The sequence below is a fragment of the Pseudorca crassidens genome, chromosome 9 (assembly GCF_039906515.1).
Source record: "Pseudorca crassidens isolate mPseCra1 chromosome 9, mPseCra1.hap1, whole genome shotgun sequence".
Classification (NCBI taxonomy): Eukaryota; Metazoa; Chordata; class Mammalia; order Artiodactyla; family Delphinidae; genus Pseudorca; species Pseudorca crassidens.
Genome location: NC_090304.1, coordinates 14,914,236 through 14,941,329, shown reverse-complemented (window position 1 = coordinate 14,941,329; position 27,094 = coordinate 14,914,236). Strand labels below are relative to the sequence as shown.

The 27,094-nt window shown below is 50.0% G+C and overlaps 1 long non-coding RNA gene across 6 annotated transcripts in view; it reads left to right on the top strand.

Moving 5' to 3' along the window:
• Positions 1-27,094, top strand: part of LOC137230260 (uncharacterized) — a 163,379-nt gene that overhangs the window by 104,287 nt on the left and 31,998 nt on the right. For 2 of the 6 annotated variants that reach the window (XR_010946065.1, XR_010946060.1), the window contains exon 5: positions 4,071-7,184. The exons of 2 other annotated variants lie outside the window; for them this stretch is intronic. This is a non-coding gene — a long non-coding RNA (uncharacterized lncRNA). Of the gene's footprint in view, positions 1-4,070; positions 7,185-21,657; positions 26,948-27,094 lie in introns of those variants that run through there. 2 more of the 6 variants (XR_010946062.1, XR_010946063.1) reach the window with 2 other exon arrangements.

Below are 27,094 nucleotides of genomic sequence, written 5' to 3'. Positions count from 1 at the left end.
CAAGCCTGGGCCAGTTGAGCAGTGAGACCCATGAGGATTGGAACCAGTGGCCTGCCCTGGATGTGGTGCTCTGGAGGCCCCAGGGGTGTCTCCTCTCCCAAAAAGCTTCCCCTGCTGAGATGATGAGGCTCACATATGTCCCAGGCAGCTCTTGTGCCAGCCTTAGATAAAGCACCCACTCCTCCTCAGGGCAGAGGGCCTGGCTGGGTCATCCTGGGTCCCAGGGCTGGGTCTGGGGTCCCTGCCACCAGTGCCATGTCCTAGGCTGAGTGGTCCAGAGCAGGGGCTCTGGGGTCTGACAGAACCGCATTTAACCCCAGCTCTGTCCCTGTGGCTGTGTGACCTTGGACAGAATGTTGCACATCTCTGGGCCTCAATTTCATCATCTGTACATTGGGGCTCACTGCCCCTGTGAGTGGTGGGAGGTTACGTGAGATCATATACATAAAACACAGAGCAAAGACCCTAGCACAAAACGGCTCCAATAAAAGGTGACAGCTGCCATCACCACGGTGACTGGACTCAGGTAGCTTGGAGCACTAGAGGTGCAGAGCCCTGGCAGCACTGTCTGCAGCCAACAGGGCCTGTCTCTCCTGGGAGCCTGCTGGCTCGTCCTGAATCCACTCTGGAAGGGGGTAGGTCAGAAGGGGTTTCCTATCAGAAGAGAGAGATGGCCCTCACTTTTTGCCCCTAGATGAGCGCTCTAAGTTTCCCAGGAGCACGGGCCCAGCTGGCTCCTACAAAGAAACCACAGTGAGCAGTTTGAAGTCTTCCAAACCATCAGTAGCTCCCACTCTGGTCAAGGATTCCACTGTCCTTCTAGCATGCATGAACTGGCCCTCTGTTCATCCACTTTCACTGCACATGGGGTCATTCAGTCAGTCAGCCATTCTGAAGATATTTACTGAACAACTACTGTGAGCCCGGCTCCGTGCTGGGCCCTAGGGATCCAGCAAAGAATAAGACACAGGGGGCTCCCATTCTCATGGAGTTTACAGTCCCTGGAACTGGAAGCGTTCCCTTGAGCCATCTCCCACGCCCTCTCCTTGTTACTCTGGGGGCCCAGGTCAAGGTGAGACATCCTGTCAATGTTACGGTCACAAGGAGTGACCAGGGAGCTTGAAGTTCTGATCTCCATCAATTTGCTGTGTGACTTGCATGAGTCACTTCCCCTCTTTTGGCCTGAATTCCTGCCCCTTGAAAGAGAGGGACGCTAGACCAGCCACCCCTCCTCTCTGGGTGCATCCAGGAATGGGCTTTCACTCATGGAGTTTGCTCAGTAGGTCTCTGCTGAGGTTGCTCTGGCCATGGACCATGCCGGGGACCCATGATGACCAGTCCTGACCCCACTCTCCAGTCAGACCCTGATTTAGATGTTTTAAAAATGAACAATGTGGAAAATAGTTTGGGACATGAGCAAGATGGGGCCAACAGTCTTTCTACTGCTCCCGAATTCTCCTTCCTGTACGGAATTTAGAGATCACCACCTGGCTGCAGCCTCTTTAGCCCTTATCTCCCGGGAGAAGGGCATGCGGATCTAGAATAACTGGCTTCACAGTCATGGTGTGTCTGTTTCATTCCCGAGAAGATAACATAATCATCGTTAATTATATGGTGAAGAGTTGGGGGTGGTTGTAAAGGAAAGTGGCTCCTCTCTCGCCCAGGTTCTTGGGCTCTGGGGGGTAGAAGAGCTGTGAGATGCAGTGGTGGAGCACAGGGGCTAAGACCACAGACTTGGAAGCCAGGTGCCTAGGTTCAAATCCTGTGTGACCTTGGGCAAGTTTCTTAACCTCTCTGTGCCCTGGTTTGCTCATCTGTAAGCAAGGGATGATTAGAACAATCCCTACTGATCTCGGAGGGGAGTCATAAGGATAAATGAGTTGTTTGTAAAGTGCCTGCAGCTCAGTTTTGCTTATGGAGAACTCACTCAGAGTCAGACACTCTCCCAAATGTTTTTGGTGCACATTAATTAACCAAGTTAATCCTCATAGTATTCCTAGAAGATATGCATTGGGTTGGCCAAAAAGTTCCTTCGGGTGCGGAAACCCAAACGAACTTTTTGGCCAACCCAATAGCTTCTATCCTTAACACTCCCACTTTACAGATGGAGAAACTGAGGCACAGAACAGGTGCATAACTGGCTGTGGGCATCACACTCTAGCGCAACAGCTGGGTGGAAAGCAGAGGTGCAGAGGTCTCCAGTCCCAGCCCCACTAGCTCTAACCAGCTGTGTGGTTTGGGGCAAGGGACTACCCTCTCTGTTTCCTCAATTGTGAAATGGGGGAAATTACACCTACCCCGTAGGGATATTGTGAAGATTAAATGAGCTAACATGAGTGGCATGCCTAGCATGGTTTCTATGTGTGATGGCGCTCAGGAAATTGGAAAAGTTATAAATTAAAAAAAAGGGGAAAGGAGACTGGGCAGATGTCCTAACCCCAGCACAGCTCCAGGGCAGCCAGGACCCTGAGAGCCTCTTTCAGATCTACTGAAAGTGTTTGGGGGGGACCCTCCCCCTTCCTACCCCCACTCAGAACCTCAGGAACCTGTCATAGGAGAAAGGATGGAGGGGGCATGGGTCTCAGACCTGGGAGTCAGCCAGCCCTGGGTCCCATTCCTGCTCCACCACTCATGAGCCCCATGTCCTTAGGCAATCATGCTCATCTCTAGCCTCCGTTTTCGCATCTGTGCAAGGGGGCAGCAACCAGTATGCACAGCTGTTGTGAGGAGGGGATGAGACCACTTAGCTCACGTTTATTAAGCCTTTGCCATGTGTCAGCCACTCTTCCGTGCAGGGTACACCCCTCTGTGGAGTAGCTACTGTTGTTAACCCCATTTTACAGACTCAGAAACTGAGGCTCAGATAGGTTGAGCAAACTGCATAAGGTCACACAGCACCTGATAGTAGATGAGAGATGTGGGCCCAAGCCAGGCTACAGAATTCGTGCCTGTAGCTTTGGTAAATTGCTCTTAGGGGTCCCTCTCCAGCTCCCCGGATTTAAAAGCAGGGAAATGTGGGTTGTGTCCTGACTACACGGCCTGAGCTGAGAGGTCCCTGGCTATTCGGGAAACGTGCCTAACGAGGCCTGTGGTTCCGGAGTCCCTGCACAGTTCTACCCATACAGCTATCTCAGGACTCTGGCCACAAGCAGTGGCCTGAGCAGCCAGGCCTTCTGCCTCAGCTTTCTTTCCAGCTCGGAGGTCAAAGTGACCTCCCCACAGCCAGTCCCTTTCCCCCAGGCATCTTCCTGCTGCTCCCCTCTGTGCCTCCTCAGCCCAGGACAGACCCCTCCCTTCACTCTGCTTGCAGAGGAAACACGCCACTGCAGGAAACCCCTTTGCCCCCAGGTGACACCCTGTCCACGTTCCTGTAGCTCCAGATGAAGGCTGGCCCGGCCTGCAGTCAACTGTCATGGCTGGAAGGACTGTTGAGATCAGCTTGTCCCACCTTCCCCTTTGCACAGACCAGGAAATGAAGATGCAAACAGGGCCAAGCCTCTGCCCAAAAGCACTGAGCTCAAAGCAGGGTCAGGGCAAACCTTGCAAACTGTCACCATTGAAGGGCCTTGGGACACGCAAAGAACTATGCTAATTGCTTGACGTTCATCCAGTGCTCGGTCCAGTCCTGCAAGGCGGGTGCTATTCCCGTTTTACAGATGAGGGCACTGAGGCACAGAGAAGGAAACTTGATTACCCAAGGTCACGCAGGAAGTGATGGTTTGGGGATTTAAGCCAAGGCCCGTCCTCACTCCTAAGCGAAGGCTCTTCTCTCTTTGCTGCACCATCAGTTACTACAGATTGAGTCTGTGGGCCCAGGGTCACCCACCAAAATAGCTGGATTCTCTCACCACTGCCACCACCCAGGAAACCTAGAGCTGAGGGCTGGGGGTGGGTGGGTGGGAGTTCTACTTAACCCATCAATCTGGGCTTCCTCTCTAGGGCTCCATCCGTCAGCCTATCTTTTCCCAGAAGGGTTCACAACCATTTCAAGCTGTCAGTGGTGCTGAAATCAAGGGACCCTCTGCCCACCCAGCCTCCTGTTTTCTCCATCTCCTCCCTGTTCTTCCTAGACTGGGGCCACAACTGTCCCTCACCGCCCACCTGCATCACCCCGTGGAGTTCATGCTTCCTGACCTCATCTTCGCCTGTCGAAATCCTGCCTATTGCAGGTAGATGGAAGTTCAAGTCCTTCCACACCTTATTTGTGCTGTGTGAACTTGAACAAGTCACAGTGTTTGCTGAACCTGTTTCCTCTTTTGCAAATAAGGTGATAGTACCAGCTTTGGAGGGCTATTTGGAGGAATCGGAAGAGCTATTGTGTGGAAGACAGTCCAGTGCTGCGTTATGGTGATACTGGTGGCATGGGGGTGGGGTGATTGCTAGCAAGACCAAGGGCAGGATGAGGGCCTGGGCAGAATGGAATCAGGATGGTGTGGCTTGGGTGCTAGAGCAAGGACTCCCAACGGTGACCAGGACCACGTCTAAGTGACACCAAACCATAGGGCATCCTAGCCAGCAGGCGGCAGCTGGTTCCCAGAGGAAGTGGCCAAGCGCCCCACCGGGTGGATGGATGAGGCCCAGCGTGGGACACCCGGCCGGCCGGTAGGCAGTGGGCACCACACCAGGCCTGGTCGCCAGGCTGAGTTTGGGGAAAAGAGTCACGAAAGCCCTCTGAGGGGAATTTTGCATCCTCACTTTACAGACAAGGAAAGCGAGGCACAGAAAGGGTAAGTAACGTTCCCAAGTTGATCCAGCAAGGAAGTAGCAAAACCAGAATTAGAACCCAAGCAGTCTCTTAAGCAGATCCTCTCCACGCCAGTTCACCACGGGTTTGAGCTGAAATACTACCACGTCATAATGTGCTCTGTCCTGGACCCCAGCTGAGCCAGGATGTGGTCAGATTCCCAAGGGAAGCTGGAAGACTAGGCCAATGGCCAGCCAGCCCTCTTCCAGCCAGGGAGCCAAATTCTTCCTTTCTCTGACCTGCCCTGGGGCTACCAGAAAGAAGACAGAGCTCCAAAGCCAATTCCTAGCAAAAACCAGAGAGGAAACAAGTAACAGAGCAACAGGGGGCCCTTGAACTTGCTGGGGCGGGGCTGGCCGCAGGCCCCAATTCCTCCGCACTCAAACTCCCTTTATTAAAATAGGCTAAGGTGCGTGGGCCTTGGGCAGCTTGTAAAGGGATTTGGGGCCCAATCAGCACCACCAGCCAGGAATGTGCCTCAGGGGGTCCCAGGGTCCTACCCAGGTTGGTGACTCTGGCTGTCGAGAGCCACCCTGGAGGGGAGAGGAAAGGCCACCCAGACCCGCAGAGACTGCTTCCTGGGGGGAGGGGGGAGGGGGCTGGACTTTTTCTCCTCCTCTTCTTTCCTCTACCAGCCATGGCATGCCTCTTGTGTCACAGCGGGGCTCAGTGGCCCTGTTCACCCCTAGAGACCACCCATACCTCCTCCCAAGGCGGCTGCTAAGCCCCTTCCTCTGAATTACTCATTGAGGGGCCTGCTCCAGGCTCCCTTCTCAAGAGGGACAGCCTCCTGCCTCTGAAGTGCGGCCTGAAGACCCATGGAGAAATTCCCAGGGAGGGACTGCTTCCTCATCACCATGATGGTCACCCATCCCTCCCCTGCCCTCCCCACCCTACAGTATGCAATCCCCCGGGGGTTTGTAACGCCAGTGACTCCCCTGGGACTTAGAGGTCACCCAAAAGAAGGTGGGGAGGCTGGAGGGCTGAAGAGGGGGAGAAGTACATGGTGCGGGTGGGCAGGCAGAGGTTCCCGTGCCACCTGTCACACTTACTTACCCCCAGGCTGCTGGCCTGGGACTGAGGGCCTCATTCTCTTGCTCGAGGGCAGGGCAGAGCAGAAGGTAGACCCCCTCCCCATCCTCCCCCAGGCCACCTGGCCTGCAGGTCCCAGGCCTTGTCAGTGAAGTCAAGCGGTCCCACTTCTTGGCCCTGCTTTCCCCACTTGCCAGACAGGGCTGCTGGCCAGACCCAGTCTACCCCGCCACCGCCTCCCCCCCCCCCCCCCCCCCCGCCATATAAAGTGTGACCCCCTTCTGAGAGCAGCCCCAGGGAAGCCTGGAGAAAAACTGGCTGCAGAGCTGCACTCACATCCTTGTGGCCTTGGCCAAGGGGCTTAGCTCTCTGGGCCTCCTTTTGTCCATATGTAAAAGGGTCTGAGACTCAAACTGAGATTACAGAGGGGCACTGCTCTCTGCCAGCGATAGGAACAAAAGCTAACATTTAATGGGTGCCAACACTTTCTGTGCATTGTCTCGTTGCACCGTCACACACACCTGTGAGGTGGCAGGGGCAGGTGGGGTGCGTGGCTATGATTCTCTCCGTCCAGCAGAAGGGGAAGCTGGGGCAGGGAGCAACCCCACACGTGCTTTACCCCTGTGCTCTCCTGCCTCTCCTGCCGGTCAAGGCTGACGGGGCATTTATTCTGCCCAATGCTGAGCAGGCCAGTTGGAGAGAGACTTGGACTAGCAGGCTTCCACCTCCCTGCCCTCCAGCCCCAGGAGCTGTCAGTCTCATCTGTGGCCCAGCGCACTCAGGGAGGAGCGAGGAGTGGCCAAGGCGGGTGGTCCTGTGGCCCCCACCCAGGGAAGCCTCTTTGGGTAGAGGAGGGAGGGGACGACACAGGCCCTTGGGCTTCACCTCCTACACCCTCACTCCCCCATCCCAAAGGAAGCCCTGTCCGCCCCCCTCTGCTTTCCTTTCAGCCCCTTTCCCTGTCCCTCCCACCAAGGATTTATGGTTTTAATAATGCAGACTTTCTCCACCAGCCTCCCTTACTGTTCAGTCCCCTCTAAAAATCCTTAAAATTAAAACACTAATCAGGAATTTATTTTCTCATCAATCCTGCCCTTCAGGTTATGAGGCCCAAGTGTTTTCACAGCCATGGGGAGGGTCCTCCAGAGGCAGAGACAGACAGAGGCACAGGGAACAAGGGCTCTGGCTCCGGGTCTTGGGAGAGGGGACGAGACTGCGGGAAGCAGAGAGAGTCAGACCCCGGTCAGAGCGAAAAGGATGAAAGGCATCATGCAGAGGCTGTAGGCAGACAGAGGGATCCGTATGCTGCAGGGATGGGATGGGAGAAGGAAGGAGAGAAAGAGATGGGGACAGAGATCAGGGCAGGATGTAAGAGATGATGGGTAGAACCCAGAGAGATGGAGAGAGAGGAGAGCAACGCTGAAGAGGGAGGGAGGGGTGGGGCCGGGGGGATGAAGACAGTAGAAGATACATGAAAGCAATGCAGGCTGGGGAAGTCAGACCAGAGGGACCAGAGGGGCGGAGGTGAGAGAACAGGGGAAACAGACAAACTGGGAGCTGGAGAAACCTTGCACCTTCCTTCGGGGTGGGGGTGGGGGCTACACTCCTGAACTTTCACATTTATGAGGGGACCCTGTGCTCTGTCTCTCTTCCCACAAGGCCACAAGCTCCACGAGGGCAGGGACCCTAGTTCTTCCCCTTCCGTGTCTGCAGAAATGAACTGGGCCGGCTGATTTCTGGCTCTGAGCTCCTCAGGCTCTGAAACTCCACAAGGTCCTTGGTGAAGCCCCTGGGAGGCTCCTGTGGCGTCACAGGAAAGCTTGCTGATCTCTGGCTTTGCCCATTCCTCCTTTGGGTACAGGTAGTTTGGAGAAGGTATCACCTCTCTTCAACATACCCCTGCCACCCAAAGAGGCTGTTTGCAAAGCCCAGCATCATTGATGGGAAGCCTTTGAGATGAGTCAGGTCATCCTGAGCACTGAACAAGGAGTCTACTTTTTGCTTTGCCTCTGACCGGCTGTGTGATGGTGGGCAAGTCACTGGCCCTCTCTGAGCCTTGGTTTCTTCATCAGTACAGTGAGGGGACTGAATGATCTCTACAGCCCCTTCTTGCTCTAATGGGCAACAGTCTTTGATCATTTCAGAAGTCCCAAAACTAAGTAAAGAAATGGAAAATCTGTAATTTGTTCATTTATTCATTTGACAAAAGAATTGAGGGTCTGCTAATGTGGAAGGGGCTACACCAGGCACTGGGGAAGCCACCCTAAAGAGCTCTGGACCTGACCTTGGTCCACGGTGAAGCCACAACTTCCCACAGTCTACATTTGTTCATCTGTAAAATGGGAGGACGTGGTGCCCATCCTACCAACAGAGTGTTATTATTTGGAAAAGGCCTTTGCCAACAGAAACTGGGCATCAGAAAGGACTGTCTAGCATCAGAAGTGCATGGAAACCTCATCAGGGGGTCATTCTGCCAGCTCTGGGGTCTCCCAAGCCCTGTATGAGCATTCAGTCTGGCTCAGGCTGTGCTGGTGCCACGGGCAGGCCTGAAGTCTCATGGACAGTCCAGTGTTGGACGGACTGCAGAATGGGGAGCTTATGTTAGACTCAAAAGACCCGGGTTTGAGTTGACTCTCAGCTGCAGCACTTGCAAGGTCAGTAGCTTGGGTGAGTCACTTCCCTTCTGGGGACCGCAGAGTCATCTTTCAAGGAGGATAAACAGTCCTGCCCCACCTGGTGAGATGTGTGAATTAAGCCAAGTACCGCAGGTGGAAGGACCAAGCACACAGTAGGTGTTCAGAAAACTGGCTAGCTCAGTGCAGGGTTTAAAGCCACAAGAACGCCAAGGGCAAGAGCACCGGCGTGTCAAGTTACACCGTCAAGGACTGTTGGGTTTGTGGCGCAGCCCACCTCGGGGGAAATGCGGGGGGCTCCGGCCTTCTTGCCGAATGAGGCCTTTCCCCGGGCAGGCATTAGCATTTTCCAAGATGATTCAGCAAAACCAGGGGGCTTGGCCCCGCCTCCCCTTTATGCTGAGCGGCTTGTTCATGCCTCAGCGCGGCTTGTCTGCCTGATAGGAAATGAATGTGCTTATGATCTGAGGCTTCTTGGACAAAAAGAGGAAGGGATAACGGCTCTTCCGCGGTCTGAATAGCAGCGTGCCCAATCTACCGATTTAACTCACCTTCCCAACGGCTCTTCCGCGGTCTGAACAGCAGCGTGCCCAACCTACCGATTTAACTCACCTTCCCAACCCAGAATCGTGCCTCTCTTCAAGTCGAAGTATCCAAGGACTGTAGAACCCAGGACTGTGATCAAAGGACTTTTAGTGTTTCCATCTTGAGGGACAGACGAGCCCTCCTGGGGGATTCTTGTCACTGGGAACGAGTAGCTGTCAAACCAGGCAACCTGCGATAAAGAGTTTGGCTGTGTCCTCAAGAGGTTCTGAGTCCTGAAATAACAGAGACGTGGTCTCTAACCTACATTCTTACAAGAAAGAATATATGGCCTATGGGAAAAGGTGGATTTTGTTGGGAGGGCCAAAATAATTACACTGTAATTGTGTCTCATTTATCCTGTAACCACATATCCAAGGTAGCACATGATACCGCTATCTGCTATAATATGGGATTCATAGGTCTAATTAATATTGTAGAAACTAATAGAATTTATGATGACACTGATGCTTGTGACCAAATGTGTTGGGAGAGTGAATCAGAACATCTTCCGGACATTATGCCTACGGAGGAGAATTGGCCTGAAGAAGATTTAGGTTTGATTAATGATAAATTGATTACAGTTCTTGATCACGCAACAAATGTATACCATTAAGTGCAGATGGCTTGTAGAGCAGGGAGGCGAAAGAATCGTAAAGAGAGCACAAAAATATGAGAAACTTTGTGTTATCGGATGGTTCGGTTGTCTGTTCAAATCTGTACCAACCCCCCACTGGTTATTGTAAATGTTTGACATTTACATGAGTGTTTTAATTGCTGTCAAACTAAGGATGATCATTTTGTCATAAAAAGATCTAGTCCATAGGATGGGGAGGCAGTGGTGGGGCGGGGGGCTGGGCTGTGAGCTGTTTTTTGAAAGCCCCCCATGGCATTGACCCCTAGTCAGGGCATGATTGGGCAACAGTGTCGTTCTGTCTTCAGGGGTGGAGGAGTTTCAGGGCAACTCCGACCAGCCTGTCAACACTGTTTATGGAAAACAGTGGGATTTTTTGTTTGTTTGTTTGTCATATATTGAGTTTATCTGTGCTCTAAAATATTTAAAGATCGATATCCACTTTTCCATTGAGTGATTTCACGGGTCATGCCCAACGTAAAACAGCGGGATTGAGGATTTGCACCTGGCCTTGGTGAACCCCCTGAAGGGCTCTGCTGTTGAGGCTGGTAATGTAGCAGGAGAATGCCCACATGACCAGCAAATTGTAAAAATACCTCAGCTGAGACGCCTCCCCAGTTTAGAGGTGTTCCATGCCCACTCCCCTCACAGAGGGAGGATGGTAGCAGCCTGCACCCGCCTCTCCAAACACCTATCTGTGAAGTACATCCTGACTTGAATGCAGTCACTCTGTCGTGTCCTTTTCCTGTAATAAACTGTAGGTTTGTGAGCACTGTCATCTGGGATCCTGTGAGTCTGATTTGGCAGTTGAATCCAACTTAACTGCCACTGTTAAAGGTTAAAAAATCTTTCTTCCATATTTTATAGGTGGAGCAATTGAAACTCAGAGGGGGAAATGACTTATCCACAGTCACGCAGCAGGTTTGTGATAGAGCCCAGATTGGAGTCAATGCTCACATCTCAGTCCAGAGACGTAGTTTTTTTTGCCTCCTGATCTTGCTCCTTGGAGGTAAGCGGTCACTTCCCAGGAGGACTAGAAGAACCAAAGAGGAGCATTGACCTCTAGCATAGGCATCAGGGTAGCAGGAGAAGAATTACCCCAGGATGAGGTTAGAAAGGTTAGAAAACAGATGGGAAAACCCAAGGCTCAGGGAGAGGAGGAGATTGAGAGAGAGGCTCAGGACAAAGTCTGTGAAGGGAGAGTGTATCAGTCAGTGTAGCATAATTGCTGTAACAAACAACCCCAAGTCTCAGGCACTTAATTCCAGAAGAGATTTTTTTTTTTTAATTACTCATGCCACAAGTCCAAAGCAGGTCAGTGGAAGAGAGAAAGCACTGTTCCATGCAGTCATCAGGGGCTCAGTTTCCCTCCATCCATTGTAGCTCGGCTCCCCTCAAGGTCCTTGGAGTCCATACCATCCAGAGCGAAGTAGCCCAGGAGTCTTTTATGGACACCCTTGGTCTGTATGTTGGTGTAAAGGAGTCAGGACAGAGGGGCGGACTTCCTTTCTTGCTGACGGGCAGTAGACTTCACAGTTCAGTGTCCCCAGGGGCTCTCCTGACTTTTTTTTTTGATGCGTTGGGTCTTCATTGCTGCATGCAGGCTTTGTCTAGTTGCGGCGAGCAAGGCTACTCTTTGTTGTGGTGCACAGGCTTCTCATTGCGGTGGCTTCTCTTGCTGCAGACCACAGGCTCTAGGCGTGCAAGGGCTTCAGTAGGTGCAGCATGCAGTTTCAGGAGTTGCAGCATGCGGGCTCAGTAGTTGTGGCTTGCAGGCTCAGTAGTTGTGGCACATGGGCTAGTTGCCCCACAGCATGTGGGATCTTCCCTGACCAGGGATCGAGCCCGTGTTGCCTGCATTGGCAGGCAGATTCTTAACCATTGGACCACCAGGGAAGTCCTTCTCCTGTCTTGATGTCAATACAGTCCCTCTTCCACGTGAGATGAGCCAGATTCCAACCATGGGGCCAATCCCAAGATGACCATTTTCCTCTTGGCCCCTGAAGTCTCTGAACCTCACGTCCCGAGTTCATCTAAAAATACCCTTGGAGGAGCATGTCGGCGGTCACGGAGATCACTTACCATTCATCGTTACCTGGGAATAATTCATAGTAGGATATGAATTGTGAATTGTTCTTCCCCAGGTTGGGTGATTCCCCTACTTAGAAACACTTCTATCCATGGCATAGGCCCTGTTGGAAGTTGATTCCAATAACTTAAAAACTGCAAGAAGTAGTCATTTGTAAATTACCCAAGAGAGAACTTGCGCTGGAATTTTCCACCAGCGTTGACAGTAGGAATCAGTAGGACACAGGGTGGAAAACGAGGCGGAGCCTGGCTCAGAGTCAGGCTGGGGAAAGGCTCCCAGTCATGATACCCCAGGACACAGGGAGTGAGGTGTGGGAGGAACACAGGACCTGGGGCGAGACATCTGGCTTCTACTCCATGTTACGATGCTGTGTGACTTTGGACAAGTCAGCTCACCACTCTAGGCCTTGTTTCCTCATCTGTAAAATGGATCTAATTATACATTTCTCCCAGGGATACTGTGGAGTTGAATGAGATAATGCCCTAAAACACAATGCCTGGCCCTCAGAAGGCTTTCAGTAACTGAGCCCTCACTGGCCCTCCCTCCAGCCCTCTTGAACCCTTTGTTGTAAGGGGAGCCCAGAGCCTACATAGGCTAGCCTTTAAATCATTAGAAAGAGCCCTGTGGAACGAGCTATTTTCCCAGGAGCTGAGAATACTATCTGGCTACACAAGGGTGGGAGGTGAAATTTCTTCCCTGCCTATGGTTGTGATGACCAATGCCAGAAAGTGAGCAGGGTCTGGGGGCTCCATCCTGCAGTGAATTCCTCCGTTTCTGAGCTATTTTTCCACCCGACTTGGGAGAGCCTGGGCTTGTAAAATGCGCTTATTAGTCGAAATGATCTAAATCTAATCTAATTCTCCCACGGAAACGATGTAATGATGTTCCTCACTAAATACCTGATGCTCGACATTTGATAAAATGACCACAAACATCTTTGTTAATCATGTTGAAACGGCATACCTGGGCTCTGGGCAGCGGCAAGCTTTCAGAAGTGCTTCTAAATCAATTAATCAGGGCGACATGGTAAGCACTCACATAAAATACCGTTTAATATGAAACAGAGAGACAGTGAAAAGTACAAAAGGTCCTCATCAAAGTTCTTGTTAATCTTCACCTCGTTTCCTCTGCAATGAATAATAACACCTAACGTTTATTGGGTGCTTACAATGTGCCAGACGCCGTTCCAAGCTCCTTACACCACACCGTGTCACTAAGTCCAACCCAGAAGCCTGGGGCCCAGAGAGGTTAAGGATCCTTCCTACAGACACACAGGTAGGAGGTGACAGAGCCAGGCTTCGAATCCAAATGATAAGATTCTGGAACCAACACTCTTAACCGAGTCAGGGATTGGTAGAAATGCATCAGAAGGCTTATCTCTCCAAAAGGCTGCCCTGGCCAGGTCTGGCAGGTGACTCTGGGAGATATTTGGGGACAGGGACTCCCATTGGCTGACTTTGAAAGACATCAGCCAGTTATATAGGTTTAGTGCCCCTCTGTGCCATGTTCTGTTCAGTTTTGCTCCATCCTACATACTGAGAGCTGTATTAAGCTTGGGAGATACCAACGCATTTGAAAACTGATCCTTTCCTCTAGGGGAAGCAAATGAAGAGATGGCCATGGCAAACCAGGAGAGGAAGCACAACAGAAATACACCGAATGCTTGACATGGCGTAAGGGAGGAAATGGTCCCTCTGGGGAAGTCTGAAAAAAGAAAAAACAAACAAACAAACAGAAAAGTAATTACTACTGGGAAGGATTTGGGGAAATGAAAAGGAGTTTTCCAGGCACACGAGACGAAAATGCATCCTAGACAGAGGCATTCATGGAGGCACAAGGATTGGGTGGAATGGGTATGGGCCCCACAAACACTGTGGGGTGGAGCAGCTGTGCTGAGTCCTCAAAGCTTTGCAAGCCATTCTTAGAAGCTTGGATTCTCTCCTCCAGGAGAGGGACACTGAATTAGTCAGGACTCTTATAGGTTCATATGACAGAAACCCAACTCAAATCGTCTCGGACTTGAAAGGTTTTGACTCGTGTAACTGAAACCATTGCATGTTACTGCATTCAGGCATAGCTGGATCCAGGTGTCAAACGATATCATCTGAAGTCTATCTCCCTCCATCTCTTAGCTATGGTTTCTCTGGCTTAACCCTCAGGTAGCCTCGGTCTAACTGGTGACAAAGATGAGTTTCAGAAGATCTGGGGTTACATCTGACCAGCTGGGCAACCTCAGGAGAAAGTATTGTACCTTATGCGTTTTTTTTTTTTTGGCCACGCCACGAGGCATATGGGATCTTAGTTACCTGACCAGGGATCGAACTGTGCCCCCTGTAGTGGAAGGATGGAGTCCTAACTGGACCGCCAGGGAATTCCCAGAAAGTACCTTATTCTTGATAACTCCAACCAAAGTCCTGGGGCAGATGTTACTTGGCTCTAACTGCCTGCTTGAATGGCCTGTGGTGTTATTAAGAAATGAACCCCAGATGTCAAGAGACCCCAGGGTCCAGTTCCAGCCCTGACACTTAACTAAGTGGCCTTGGATGAGTCCCTCTATTCTCTGGGTCTTGTTCTCCTCATCAGGGGAGGGGTAGACCTGAGGACCTCTAGGGTCTTGCCTTCCAGCCTGCACACAGCCTGCGTGCTCCAGGTGCTGTCGTGTGGCATGGTGCTGTCTACAACCTGCAAACTCCTAGCTGCCCACGGTGGGAATGGGCTTGCCTGGAACCCTCCTCACCTCCTTTGCGAACTTTCTCTCTCTTTGGGACCCAATAGCAGGGAATGATTGGAGGGTGGCTTGACTGATGGGTGGGGGACAAGCAGGCAGAGCCACTCCTTCCCCAAGGACCTGAAGGCTTAGGGACCAGTGGCACCATGTGTCAACCCACTGTGTAACCCGCTGCCAGCTTGGGACTTCAGGTGAGAGTTCCTTCTCAAATGCAAGGCAATTTAATAATCTCAGGAGACGGCTTCACCAGAAATCATGACTATTTAATCCTTAAATTGAATTTTATGGAATTTGTTTTCCCCTTTGAATTCTCAGGGTTCTTAATTCCAAGGCTAATCTGGGACCCTGATTCTAATTTATGACCTGCGTCACAGCTGTTTTTATCAGGCTGCTCACACGTGGCTTCATGGTCATGGGCAGCCACTCTCTACCACAACAGGCATCCCCCTACTGTCCCAGCTCACTAGGACCCCTGTCTTCTTCGAGCTCTAATCTTTCTTGTCCCCCATTCAGCCTCTGGTCAGGCCCAACCTCTGGCACTCATTTCTATTATCTGGCCCTTCCCAGTGAACTTGACATCTGGGGTGCCTGTCCTCATAGGCAGAGAGAGGGGAGGGGCGAGAGGCTCTCAGTGGGACAACAATTGCTAAGATGAGCCTCACCCAGATGCTGCCTTTGGAGGGTAAAAAGAGACATCTGTCCTTTCCTGTTCTTGGTTCCCCCCACACACACAGGCTGTGCCAGGGACAAGGTGCTTTGTTAGTTTTAAAGTGCAACCTGGCAACACAGCAAGAGCTGGAAGAACTGGGTGCTCTTTTCTTATTTTCCCTTCCCCCGCTCCCCTCCTCCCTTCCTTCTTTCCTTTCCTCAGCACTCTCTTTTCCTCCTCCCTCCCTTTCTTGCATTTACTCAAATATTTATTGATCACCTAATATGTGCCAGGTCTCATGTCAGGTGCTGGGGTTACTGTGAGCAACACAGATGCAGACTCTGCTCCCCTGAGGCTCAAACTCAGGGGAAATAGAGAACAGCTCAGCCATTACTGCCACACAGGAGCAAACAGGGCAGGTGTCACCCCAGAGGTGGTGACACTGGCGCTGTGACCTGAATGACAAGGAGGAGCAAAAGCAGGGAAAGGGCCTTCCAGGCTGAAGGAACAGCAAGGGCAAGAGTCCTGGGGCAGGAAGGGACTTGGCTTTGTGTGAGGAACAGAGAGAGGCCAGCATGGCCGAGGCAGCGTGGGCGAAGGGGAGGTGGGCTGAGCTGGGATCAGAGGGGTAGTCAGGCCAGGATCAGAGTTACCTCTAAAAGGGCAGGACAGAGCTCTGGAAGAGAGGAAGGAAGGAGTGTGAAAGGTCTTCGGCACAGGCAGAGGTGGAGGGAACTGCGTGAGCAAAGGCCCGTGGAGGGGGTGGTTTGCTATATGGGGAAATTCCAGTAGTTGATTCTGATCCATGGTGGTCCCACAAGAAAAGTTGCTTGGGGCTTTTCTATTAAAGGATAATGAGACTGGAGAGAGAGGGCCATGGGTGGGTAAAGAAAAATGGGGGAAATATCGGGGGAGGGGCTGGAGTTGGGGGTTGGGCAATGGGCTTGAGAACTGAGAGTGGAGGAAATTGCCCCAGGAGCTGCCCATCTGGCCTTGACCCTGAGGACACCCTCTGGGCTCATTTGACCAGGGTGCAGGGCCCTGGATCAGAGCCACACACACAGTCCTGCTCTGCACCCCTCACTAATAGCCTGGAGGGTGGGACCTGAGACTCTGGACCCCAGGTGGGTCCTACCATGGCCACTTACTGGCTGAGTGACCTTAGACAGGCTGCTTAACCCAGTTGTGCCTTTGTTTCTCCATCTGAACAAATAGGGAGATCTATCTACCTGCAAGGACTATTGAATTTATGAGCTAATCCATGTGAAGGGCTCAGCCTGAGACACACTAAGCGCTCGGTAAGTTATCAACAGGCTGGCAGGTGACTAAGGCAAATACAGCAGCTGGGGCAGGAACACAAAGCAACCTGTGCTCTAAGGGGGAGAAGCAGAGTGACAAAGGAGAGGAGGGCGTCATTAACTCTGACCAGGAGACCCCGGAGTGGGATCAGGAGTCCAGGAAAGCTTCCTGGAGGAAGTGGTGTGGTGGGGGCCTTGAAGGCTGAGCAGAGTTTCCTCTGCAGAAGGGGAGTGGCCTGCAGCCTGAGGAAAGGACACAGTGGCGTGTTTGGGGAAGAGAGAATTGTCAAGACAGGCTGTGGGAAGGGATGGAGGAGTGACAGGTGAGGCAGGAAAGGTAGGCTGGGGCCACATAGCACAGGATCAGAATGTCATCCCAAGGAGGTTGGCTGTATCCTGACACTGGGGAAAATGTTCTTTTTTCTCAAAGCTGGGAAGTGAGTGACATAATGAGAACAGATCTAACTGTTCAAATCCCTCTTTGGTAGCTGTGCTATGGGGCGGGAGCCATGTGGAAGAGGCTACAGCTGCCTCCAGACCTCAAAGGAGGAAACCCCCAGAAGCCCAAGTGTGCAGGCTGTGCTCGGGGCAGCGAATGCTTCCCTGGGAGAGGACATTCTGGGCTCTAGTCCTGGTTGCATGATCAACTTTCTGGGCGACTTTGGGCAAGTCACTTTCCCTCTCTGGACCTCAGAGTCCTCATCTGTAAAGTGAGCACACTGACTTAAATCCCCACCAGGCTGTACAGCACAATGGGGCTCTCAAACTCAGGTACCCATAGAGAACAAGCAGGAAATGTAAATAAGGGAAGAGGCAGAGGAGCCTCAGAGAGGCGGGAATTCTGGGAAACTGGAAAAATCTTGCCTTGTGCTGGGGTGGCTAGAAATCCAATTTTTTTTAAAATAAGAAATCATCTGACTTTTAAATGTTGGTTCAATTGTTTTTAAAAATTACTATTTTGGGTCATCCCATCTCATCTACTGGCCCAAAGCGACTCACACCCCACCAGTTTAAGACCCCTGTTTCTGCATTCCTGGAAAGGGGGGAGAGAGCAGGTAGAGAGGATGAAACAGACAGAAGGGGTCCTGGGGGGAGAAGTCCTGGGCCCCCTAGATTGAGGACAGCACGGTGCCTCCTTACAGCAAGCCGGCCACTGCTGTGAGCCGAGTGTCCCTTCTGAGCTCAGCGGGGAAGCAGGAGTCTGTTTTCATTAGAAGCCAAGAGCTGAATCAGCCCTGGAGGCATGTAAACCAGCTCCCCTGTCCGGGAGGGTTTTAAATCTTGCGAACTTGCCTTTCAGACCTGATAAGAGGCAACCTCTTCAGGGGAGAGGCTGGTGAAAAGTCAGCAGCCCAACTCTTATCAATCAGACCACCGGGAGGTGGGAGCAGGGGAGGGCAGCAGAGGACACCGGTGGGCAGGGATTCAGCAGTCCTGGGGCGGGGTCAAGGGCAGAGACATGAGTTCCTAAGCAATGTTTCGGCTGCTCTGACGCTGTGTTACCTTGAGCAAGTAACTGAGGCCTCTGAGCCTCTGCTTCCTCCGTAGGAATGGGGGGATAATAAAATCACCTTGCAGGGGTAGTGACACAACAACGTGGAGGAGGGTACCACCGTTATTTCCATTTTACACAAGAGGAAACTGGGGCTCTGGAACTTGTCCAGGGTCAATACATCTCATAAAGTCAGAGGGGGGACTTGAGCACAGGTGGTCTGGCTCTGGAGCCATGCCCCTTGGGTGAGCTGGGCGATCTCCCACACCACCCAGGAGATGAGAGGAGAAATGAGAAGGGTGTTTTGACCAAGAACCAAAGCCTCCCCCACTGCCTTCGAACTCACTGGGTGGTCTTGGAAAACCCGCTCCCGTCTCTGGGCTTCAACATGGGGTTGGTTATTGAACCTCCGGGACTGTCCAGCTCTGAGGGTCCCATTTATTCAACACGTGCTCACTTAGCATCTGTTCCATGTCAGGGTCTTGGGGAGAGAGCAGGGAGTAAGACAGACAGACAGAAAAGTCCCTGAGCTTTGGGAATTTACATCTGGGCTTGGGGTAGGGTTGGGGGGAACAGTGGAAAGACTGAACCCAAGACAAGGGATGCTGCCCAGAGAATGATGTGCTCTGAAGCAAACGAGGCAGGGCGCTGAAAAGCGATGCAGATGGGCATGGTAGAGCAGACGACTTCGGATCGGGCCACCAGGAGCTTGTCCAGGAGGGGCTTGTCCATAGCCCACACGTGGATGGTGAGAGTAAGGCAGCCGTGTCAGGGGAACAGCAAGGGCAGAGGCCTCTAGGAGGGAGCACGCTCAGTATTTTCAAGGACCAAAGAGAAGCTGATATGACCTCAGGGGCCCGCAAGCCCTTCCTGCCTTCCTATGCCTCCTGCTCTGGAGGCCTAGGAGCAGGCGGCAAAGAGAGAGAGAAAGAGAGAGAGAGAGGAGAGAGAGAGAAAGAGAGAGGGAGAGGAAAGAGAGATGGTGCTGGCTTTGAGAACCCATAGGCCTGTGGGGCTGGCGTTTTAACAATCCCGGGGAAGGGAGGGCATTCAATGCAATTGCCATTTGAAGATCCCAGCTTGCTTAGTACAAGTGGAAAATTACCTTTGCATCTTTTCTGGGCTGCTTTTTGATCCCAATTTCATCATTCAGACGTACAGCAGTGCATTTTCAACGGGTACAACTTAATTAGACCCAATTTGTATGACTACATTATTAAAGACTCATTTGGAAAGAGCTCCATGTCCAGGGTTCACTGGGCTCCACCGCTTGCTTGAAAACACATTTGGGAACACACTTTGAAGACAGCCCCCTGACCAGCCCGGCTTCTGGAGCGCTCTTCTCCTCTGCCTCCAGAACACCGGCCTGGCTTGTCATTTAATTTCCATCTCATTTAATAGAATGTCTTTGGACATCTCTGTGTCTCAGAGCCTCTGACGGGTGTCTCCTGTAATTACACAGAGATTCCTCATACGCCCCTTCAGTTGGTCATCAAACATTCATGGGGAACTTCATGGGAGCAAGGTCCTGAGCCAGGGGCCTGGGACAGGAATAAAAAGGTGCAGACTCTGCAGACACACACCTTTAAGTCCAGGAGGGGGCAGGGAGGGGGGAAACCCATGGTCCCATTTTCATCCTCATGAGCAATCCTGTGGGGTGGGCAGTGAGGGGCCATCAGCCCTGTTAGTAGATGAGTACTGCAAGGCTCAGGATCTCAAGTCAATGCCAGGGTCAGGGCTTGAACCCAGGACCCTGGACTGGTTCTGCTTCCCCAAGATCTCTCTTCTCTTGTGGGAGAGGTACAAGGATATTTGACACAACTGAGGCAGGTCAGGCCAGGGGCCCTGACACCTGAGGGAAGACTCCTGGCAGGTATCAGACCTGGAGGCCCAGTAACTTCCAAATCACTGAACCTGAGGGAGTGGGGGGGGGGCAGAGGAGGATATATTAGCGTTCTACAGAGAAACACAACCAATAAGATGGATATATACATATAGAAAGAGATTTATTGTAAGGAATTGATTCACACAATTATGGAGGCTGAGAAGTCCCAAGATCTGTTGTCGGCAAGCTGGAGACCCAGGAAAGCCAGTGGTGTAAGTTCTCACCTGAAAGCTGGCAGGCTCGAGACCCAAGAAGAGTTGATGCGCCAGCTTAAGTCTGAAGGCAGGAAAAGACTGACGTCCTAGCTCAAGAAAGCCAGGCATGAGGAGTCCCCTCTTCCCCAGCCGTTTTGTTCTATTTAAGCCTTCAACTGCTTGGATGAGGCCCACCCACATTAGGGAGGGCAATCTGCTTTACTCAGTCTACCCATCCAAATGTGAATCTTATCCAGAAACACCCTCACATGAACACCCAGAATGTTTGACCAAATGTCTAGCTCCTCCATGGCTCCATGGAACTGACACATAAAATTAATGATCACAGAGAAGAGGGAGAGAGAGAGGTTGAAAGACATTGCTAGCCGTAGACCAAATGGTGGCGAGCAAGTGGAGAAAGCTCACATATCATTTCATCCTCACAGCCACACTATAGAATAGGGGTCCCTATTCCCATTTTAGAGATGAGGACACCAAAGCTGAGAAAAGTGATTTACCCAGGGACACACAGTTGGTGACTCCATGCCTCCTCGTCCCTGGATAATATTTGTTTCTATGGAGAAAGGGGGAGGATGCTGCCAATAGGGCTATCTCCTAAGTCTAGTTCTTATTTTCTGTTGCCTCTTCTGCTTTTCCAGTGTGATCAGAACCTGGTTGAATTTCTGAATTGCCTGTCTCTATCTATTGCAAATATGGAGGGAAGGTGGCATCACCGTCAGCACCATGATCAACAGAGTCTCCAAGGTCTCCTATAGTCCTTTGCTTCAAAGATGATAAGAGCCCTGGAGCAGGATGCAGGAGCCCTGATCTGACTCTCTGACTCTGAGTCACTGTGTGGGCTTGGATAAACTTCTTCCTCTCTTTGGGCCTCAGGCTCCTCATCTGTAGAACAAAAAGGGAAGACTGGAAGATGTCTAAGGTCTATCAGAATCTTCTGGGGGGTTCCATGGCTCCAATGTGGGTCTGTCCTTTGTGGGAGACCCTTCAGCATGAAGAACCCCCAAGTCGTATAGGGTTTCTCTGGCAAGGCCTCCAATCAGGGAGCTCCACACTCCTCACTGAATTGATGCTGGGAACCCTGACCCACCCAGGGCCTTAAGCAGGGCCATGGTCAGGGAGGTGTCAGATCAGATGCTGTAAGGACACGGTCTCACATGCACCCCCGGTTCCACTTCCCATGTTGTCACCAGCCTGGGGAATGTGCACAGCATTAGACAGCACATGTCCAGGAGCAAAGGTCTCTCCTCTCTTGCCTACCCCCTGAAGAACATTCTTGCATGAAGAAAACCATGTGTTTCCCATTACTCTCACACGGCTATCACTGTCACAACACTTCTGACACCAGATGTGTAGGTTTTTTCCCCACACCAAGTCAAACAACCACGGGTCCTACAATTTAACTCAATTCTGACACTATCTACCTGGAGGTAGCACCAGAGGTTAAGGGCTCAGTGAAGGGCTCAGTCCCATGAGACTGCCATCCTCACCCACCCACCCCCACTTCAGATGCCAATGGCAAGTAGTAGGTCCCCAAGTGACCCACAACTTCTGTCCAACCTGACTGCAAATTGGGGCTTCTCATGCTCTACTCCCTTTAGATTCGATTATTTACTAGAACAGATCACAGAACTCAGGGAAATGCTTACTTACGTTTATCAGTTTATGATATAATACAGGATATGATGAAGGATCCAGATGAGCTGCCACATGAAGAGATACAGAGGGTGAGGTCTGGAAGAGTCCTGAGCGCCGGAGCTTCTGTCCCCGTGGAGCTGGGATGCGTCACCCTCCCGGTATATGGATTCGTTCACCAGCCTGGAGCTACAAACACCACCCTATTGGGATTTTCATGGAGCCTTCATCACATAGGCTTGATCATTTATTACATTCATTTCCAATTCCTCTGCCCTTTGTGGAGAATGGGAGATGAGCTGAAAATCCCAAACTTGTAATTATTACTTGGTCTTTCTGGTGACCAGCCCCACTCAGGAGCTCACCCAGAGTCACCTCATTAGAACAAAAGACACCCAGGATTTAAAAGCCCTGTGTCAGGAACTGGGGTCAAAGACCAAATACTAGAACAAAAGATGCTCTCAGTGCTCTTATCACTTAGAAAATTACAAGGGTTTTAGGAGCCCTGTGTCACGACCTGGGACAGAGACCAATATGTATTGTGTATTTCTTATTATTTCACAATTCCTCAGTGACCCATCCCCAAGTCAATGCATCCAGGTCTGGGGATTGAGGAAAGAGAAGTCAGGTAGCTAACCTGTGATCCAAGAAACAAATCGGGAGAGGCTTGGAGCTGACAGGCCTGATGGGAACCTGTGAAAAAGACCTAGATAGGGAATGGGCTCTCAGGATCCAATCCCAGGCTTGCTTCTAATTAACTGTGTGACCTTGGGCAAGTCACTCCCCTTCAGGTTTTTCATCTATAATAGGAAAGGGGGTAGGTCACAATGATCTCTAAGATCACAAGTTTGCCTCTTTGCCCCAGGACTTTTGCACAAGCTATTCCCCCTCAACTGGAAACCCTCACTTTCCACCTGGCTAGTTCCTGTTCACACTTCCAATCTCAATGTAAATATCACCTCCACCAGGAAGCCTTCTTAGAATCCCCAACCTAGATTAGGTTCTCTTATAATATCCTACCCCTGCTCCCTAAATATCTCCTTCGTAGCTCTTGCCTTGACAGCAGCCAGAACGCCACGTGTCAGAGTATTTGTTTAATCTCCACTTCTAGAATGTCAATGTAACGGGAGCAGCAGCCACATCTGACCACAGTTCTGTGTCCCTAGTACCCAGCATAAGGCTGGGAACCTAGTAGATGCTCAATAAATGTTTGCTGACTAATGGGCTAGATGCTTGAATGCTTTCATGGTATAAGACCTTGGGGATAAAGAAGAAAATAAATAATACAGAAACCATCCGTGTTTTCTCAGCATTATCAACACTTATCCATTCTGCAGACCACGTAGAAAAATATCTGAACCCACTAGTGAAAAAAGGGAAGGACAGATGAGGCTGCTGTGTAAGGGACACATACCCTTCTCCTCTTTTCTGCCTCCCTCTCACCTGGCTCCTGTTGTGGGGGTAACTGGAGAAAGGGCTCACTAAGAAGGGATCCTGCTGAGATTCCCCCACCAGGACCCCTCCCCCTTGCTCTGCCATCCCTCACGGTTGCTCTGGAAACCACTGTGGCATCATCAATGCAGAATGAGGATTTCAGGTGGGCTAATCAGTCCTAGGGATCACTTGGAAACTTACAGCCTCTGGGTTGTTCCCATGTAAATACTTTCAGTGTAGAGAACAGAAGAAAAGACAATTAGTCTAGGCTGTCAGGAAATCCACATATGCTGCTTCATTCCTGAAAAGGGTCTTCTTTTATCCCCAGGATCTTCCCTGGCTGTGACACATCTCACACACGGCAGGGAGCTGTCAGCTCTGTGGAGTGACGAGGAATTAAAAATAAAAATTGACTTACAGAGAACAAAATCAGGCCTGACAACTCAAGTCACTCAGACCAGCCATGGTTAGAAGATTGCAAATATGTTTGTCAAAGTGGGCTGGCAGGGACAGGTAAGGGAGGAATTGTCTGTCAGGGCAGAACTTTGGGAATGTGTTTGTCTCCTTTTGAGATGAGTTTTCCAGCAGCAGTCCTGTTCCTCCTTGTCAATTGCTTTTCTTTCCATCCTTATTCTGGTCTGGGGTCATGCCCAGTAAGTTGCAGATCCTCCACTAGACACAGTTGTCTCCTCATTATTAGCAGATTCCACATCTGTGAATTCACCTCCTTGCTTAAACTTAACCCAGAATCAATAGTCATTCATGGACATGCACAGAGTGATGGAAAATTTGAGTCGTTCAACACCCGTGTTCTCAGCTGAGGTCCAACAAGGCAATGTGCTGCCTTCCGGTTTCAGCTCTCATGCTGTAAACAAGTGTCCTTTCGTGGTCTACGCTGTGCCACGTTTGGCACATTTCTGTGCATTTTGTTGGTGATTTTACTGTTTAAAATGGCCCCCAGGGCTTCCCTGGTGGCGCAGTGGTTGAGAATCTGCTGGCTAACGCAGGGGACATGGGTTCGAGCCCTGGTCTGGGAAGATCCCACATGCCGTGGAGCAACTAGACCCGTGCGCCACAACTACTGAGCCTGTGCATCTGGAGCCTGTGCTCTGCAACAGGAGAGGCCGCGATAGTGAGAGGCCCGCATGCCACGTTGAAGTGTGGCCCCCACTTGCCACAACTAGAGAAAACCCTCGCACAGAAATGAAGACCCAACACAGCCAAAAATAAATTAATTAATTAATTTTAAAAAAATGGCCCCGAAGCACACTGTCTAGTGGTGTTCTTAAGTGTAAGAAGACCATGGTGTGCCTTAATGAGAAAACATGTGTGTTAGATATGTTTCATTAAGACATGAATTATAGTTCTGTTGGCCATGAGTTTAATATTAATGAATCAACAATAGATGCTCACTAAGATATCTTTAAACAGAAACACACATAAAATAAGGTATTGAGTGTTGACAAAAATATTGTGACCAGAAGTCTATGGGAAACTAACCCTGCATTTTCACTAGGAAGAATGATCCAGTATTCCTTAATTTGGTGTTTGTGGTGGCTTTATAGAGCATAACTACTTCAAATCATGGAAATCAACTATTTGACCCACTGAGTTGAACTGTTTCTGAATCTGAGTCTCTCCCACGCCACTCCTGTACCACACGCTGGAGGGAAGAAATGGGGTCTGAGTCATCTGTACATTCCCACACCTCTAGGAATGTCGTAGGTCCTTAGTAAGTGTTTGCTGAATGTATGACTTGCTGTGAAGGACATTGAGAACACTCATTCATTCATTCATTCAGCTAATATTTATTAAGAATGCCTACTAGGTGTCAGGCACTGTGTTAGGTGCTGAAGATACAGCAATACAAAAACTTACAAAAATCCCCACTCTCATGGAGGTTTTGCTCTAATTAGAGAAGACATACAATAAGTGAAATGTATTAGTCAGTGTTCTTCAGAGAAGATAGAATGAAAACGATATATATATATATAAAACAAAATTTATTATAAAGTATTGGCACATGCCATGGAGGCTGAGATGCCCCATGATCTGCAATCTACAAACTGGAGACACAGGAAAGCTGGTGTCAGTGCAAAAGCCAGAGAGTCAATGGTGTAGATTCCAGTTGGGGTCTGAAGGTCTGAGAACTAGGATTTCTGAGGGCAGAAGACAATTTCCCAGCTCAACAGTCAGGCAGGGAGTGAGTTTAATTTTCTTCCACCTTTTTGTTCTATCCAAGCCCTCAACAGATTGGACGATGCCCACGCACATTGGAGAGGGCCATCTGCATCTGCTTTCCTCAGTCCACCAATTCAAATGTTAACCTCTTCCAGAAACACTCTCACAGACATGCCCAGAAATAACGTTTCACCCACTATCTGGGCCTTCCATGACCCAGTCAAGCTGACACATAAAATCCACCATCACACACACAAAATAAATGAAATGTATAGTATGTTAGATGGTAGTAAATGCTAAGGATAAAAAATGAAGCAGGAAAGGGGGCTAGAAGTTATCAGGAGTGGAAGAGGGATAGACATTTTAGATAGTGTAGTCAGGAAAGCCTCACTGAGAAGGTGGCTTCTGAGAAAAGGAAGTGAGGGAGCTGGACAGGTAGTTGTGTGGGAGAAAGGCATTCCAGGCAGAGAAGCAGCATGTACAATGGCTCTGAGGCAGGAATATGCCTGGGTGTTCCTGGAGCAACAGGAGACCATCTGGCTGGAGTAGAGTGAACCAAGAGAGAGGGGTAGGAGGTGGGATCCAAGAGGCAGTAGAGAAACTGTGGGGCCATGTAGAATTGACTTTTCTCTGAGTTTGGGTTTATTCCAGGAATGCAAGGTTGGTTTAACATTCAGTCTTTATAATTTATAATATTAATAGAGCAAAGAAAAAAACTATCCGATCATCCCAATAGATGTATTCCTGGAATAAATCCAACTGGGTTGTGGTATATTATCCATTTTATGCAACACTGGATTCTATTTGCAACATCTTTATCAGGTTTGGGTATCAAAGTTATGCTGGCATCAGAAAGCAAACTGAGAAGTGCTCTCTTTTTTTCTATTCCCTGGAAGAGTTTGTACTTCTTTCTTAAATGTTTGGAAGAATTCCACAGTGGAGTCTTATGAGCCTGTAATTTCCTTGGTGAAAAAAAGTTTAATTGTGGATTCAATCTTGACTAGCTCTGTACTATGCAGATTTTCTGTTTCTTTTGTGTCCATTTTGGTAAGTTGTGTTTTTTCATGATTGTTTATTTCTTTAAAATTTTTACATTCGTTGGTATAAAATTTGTCAGAATATCCTCTTATTATTTATTTTTAAGTGTCTAAGATGTATAGTGATGTCCCTTTTTCATTTCAGATAGTGGTAATAATTTATGCTCTCTCTTCCTCTTATTCAGTGTTGCTAGAGGGTTAACAATTTTAATAACCTTTTCAAAGAACTAACTTTTCTTGGGCATTGTTGTAGGCACTGGGAATAAAAGTTGAATGTAACAGTGTCACTGTTCCCATGTATTTTTTACATACTAGAGGAGGAAAAGAGGCAATAAACAAGCCAATATAATTTTTTAAAGTAATTTCAGCAAGCAGTAGGTTTTAGTAAATTGCAGTCAACAATAAGAAAATAGAGCAATTGGGAGCAACTTTTGATTGTCTGCTTACTCTAAGGTGGGGATATTTGAGCAGAGACTTGAGAAACAAAAAGAGCTAATCATGTAGAAATCTGGGAAAAGAGATTTCTAGGTAGAGGCAATAGCATGTTCAAAGGCCTGAGGTGGGAGCAACATTCAGTAGTATATTCAAGAGCTAAACGAAGGCTGAAATGGCTGAAACATCTTGTGTAAGGGAGAGAGGATGGCACAAGATGAGACCTGAGAGGTGGGCAGGGTAGAGCCAGATAATGTACAGCAGCTGGTCGATGGTATAGAGTTTGGACTTTATTTTAAATATAATGACAAGTGAATAAGTCAGCTATTGCTACAATAATGCTGCATAACAAACCACCCCCTCCCCGCCTCCCCCCCCCCGCCAAATCTCAGTGGCT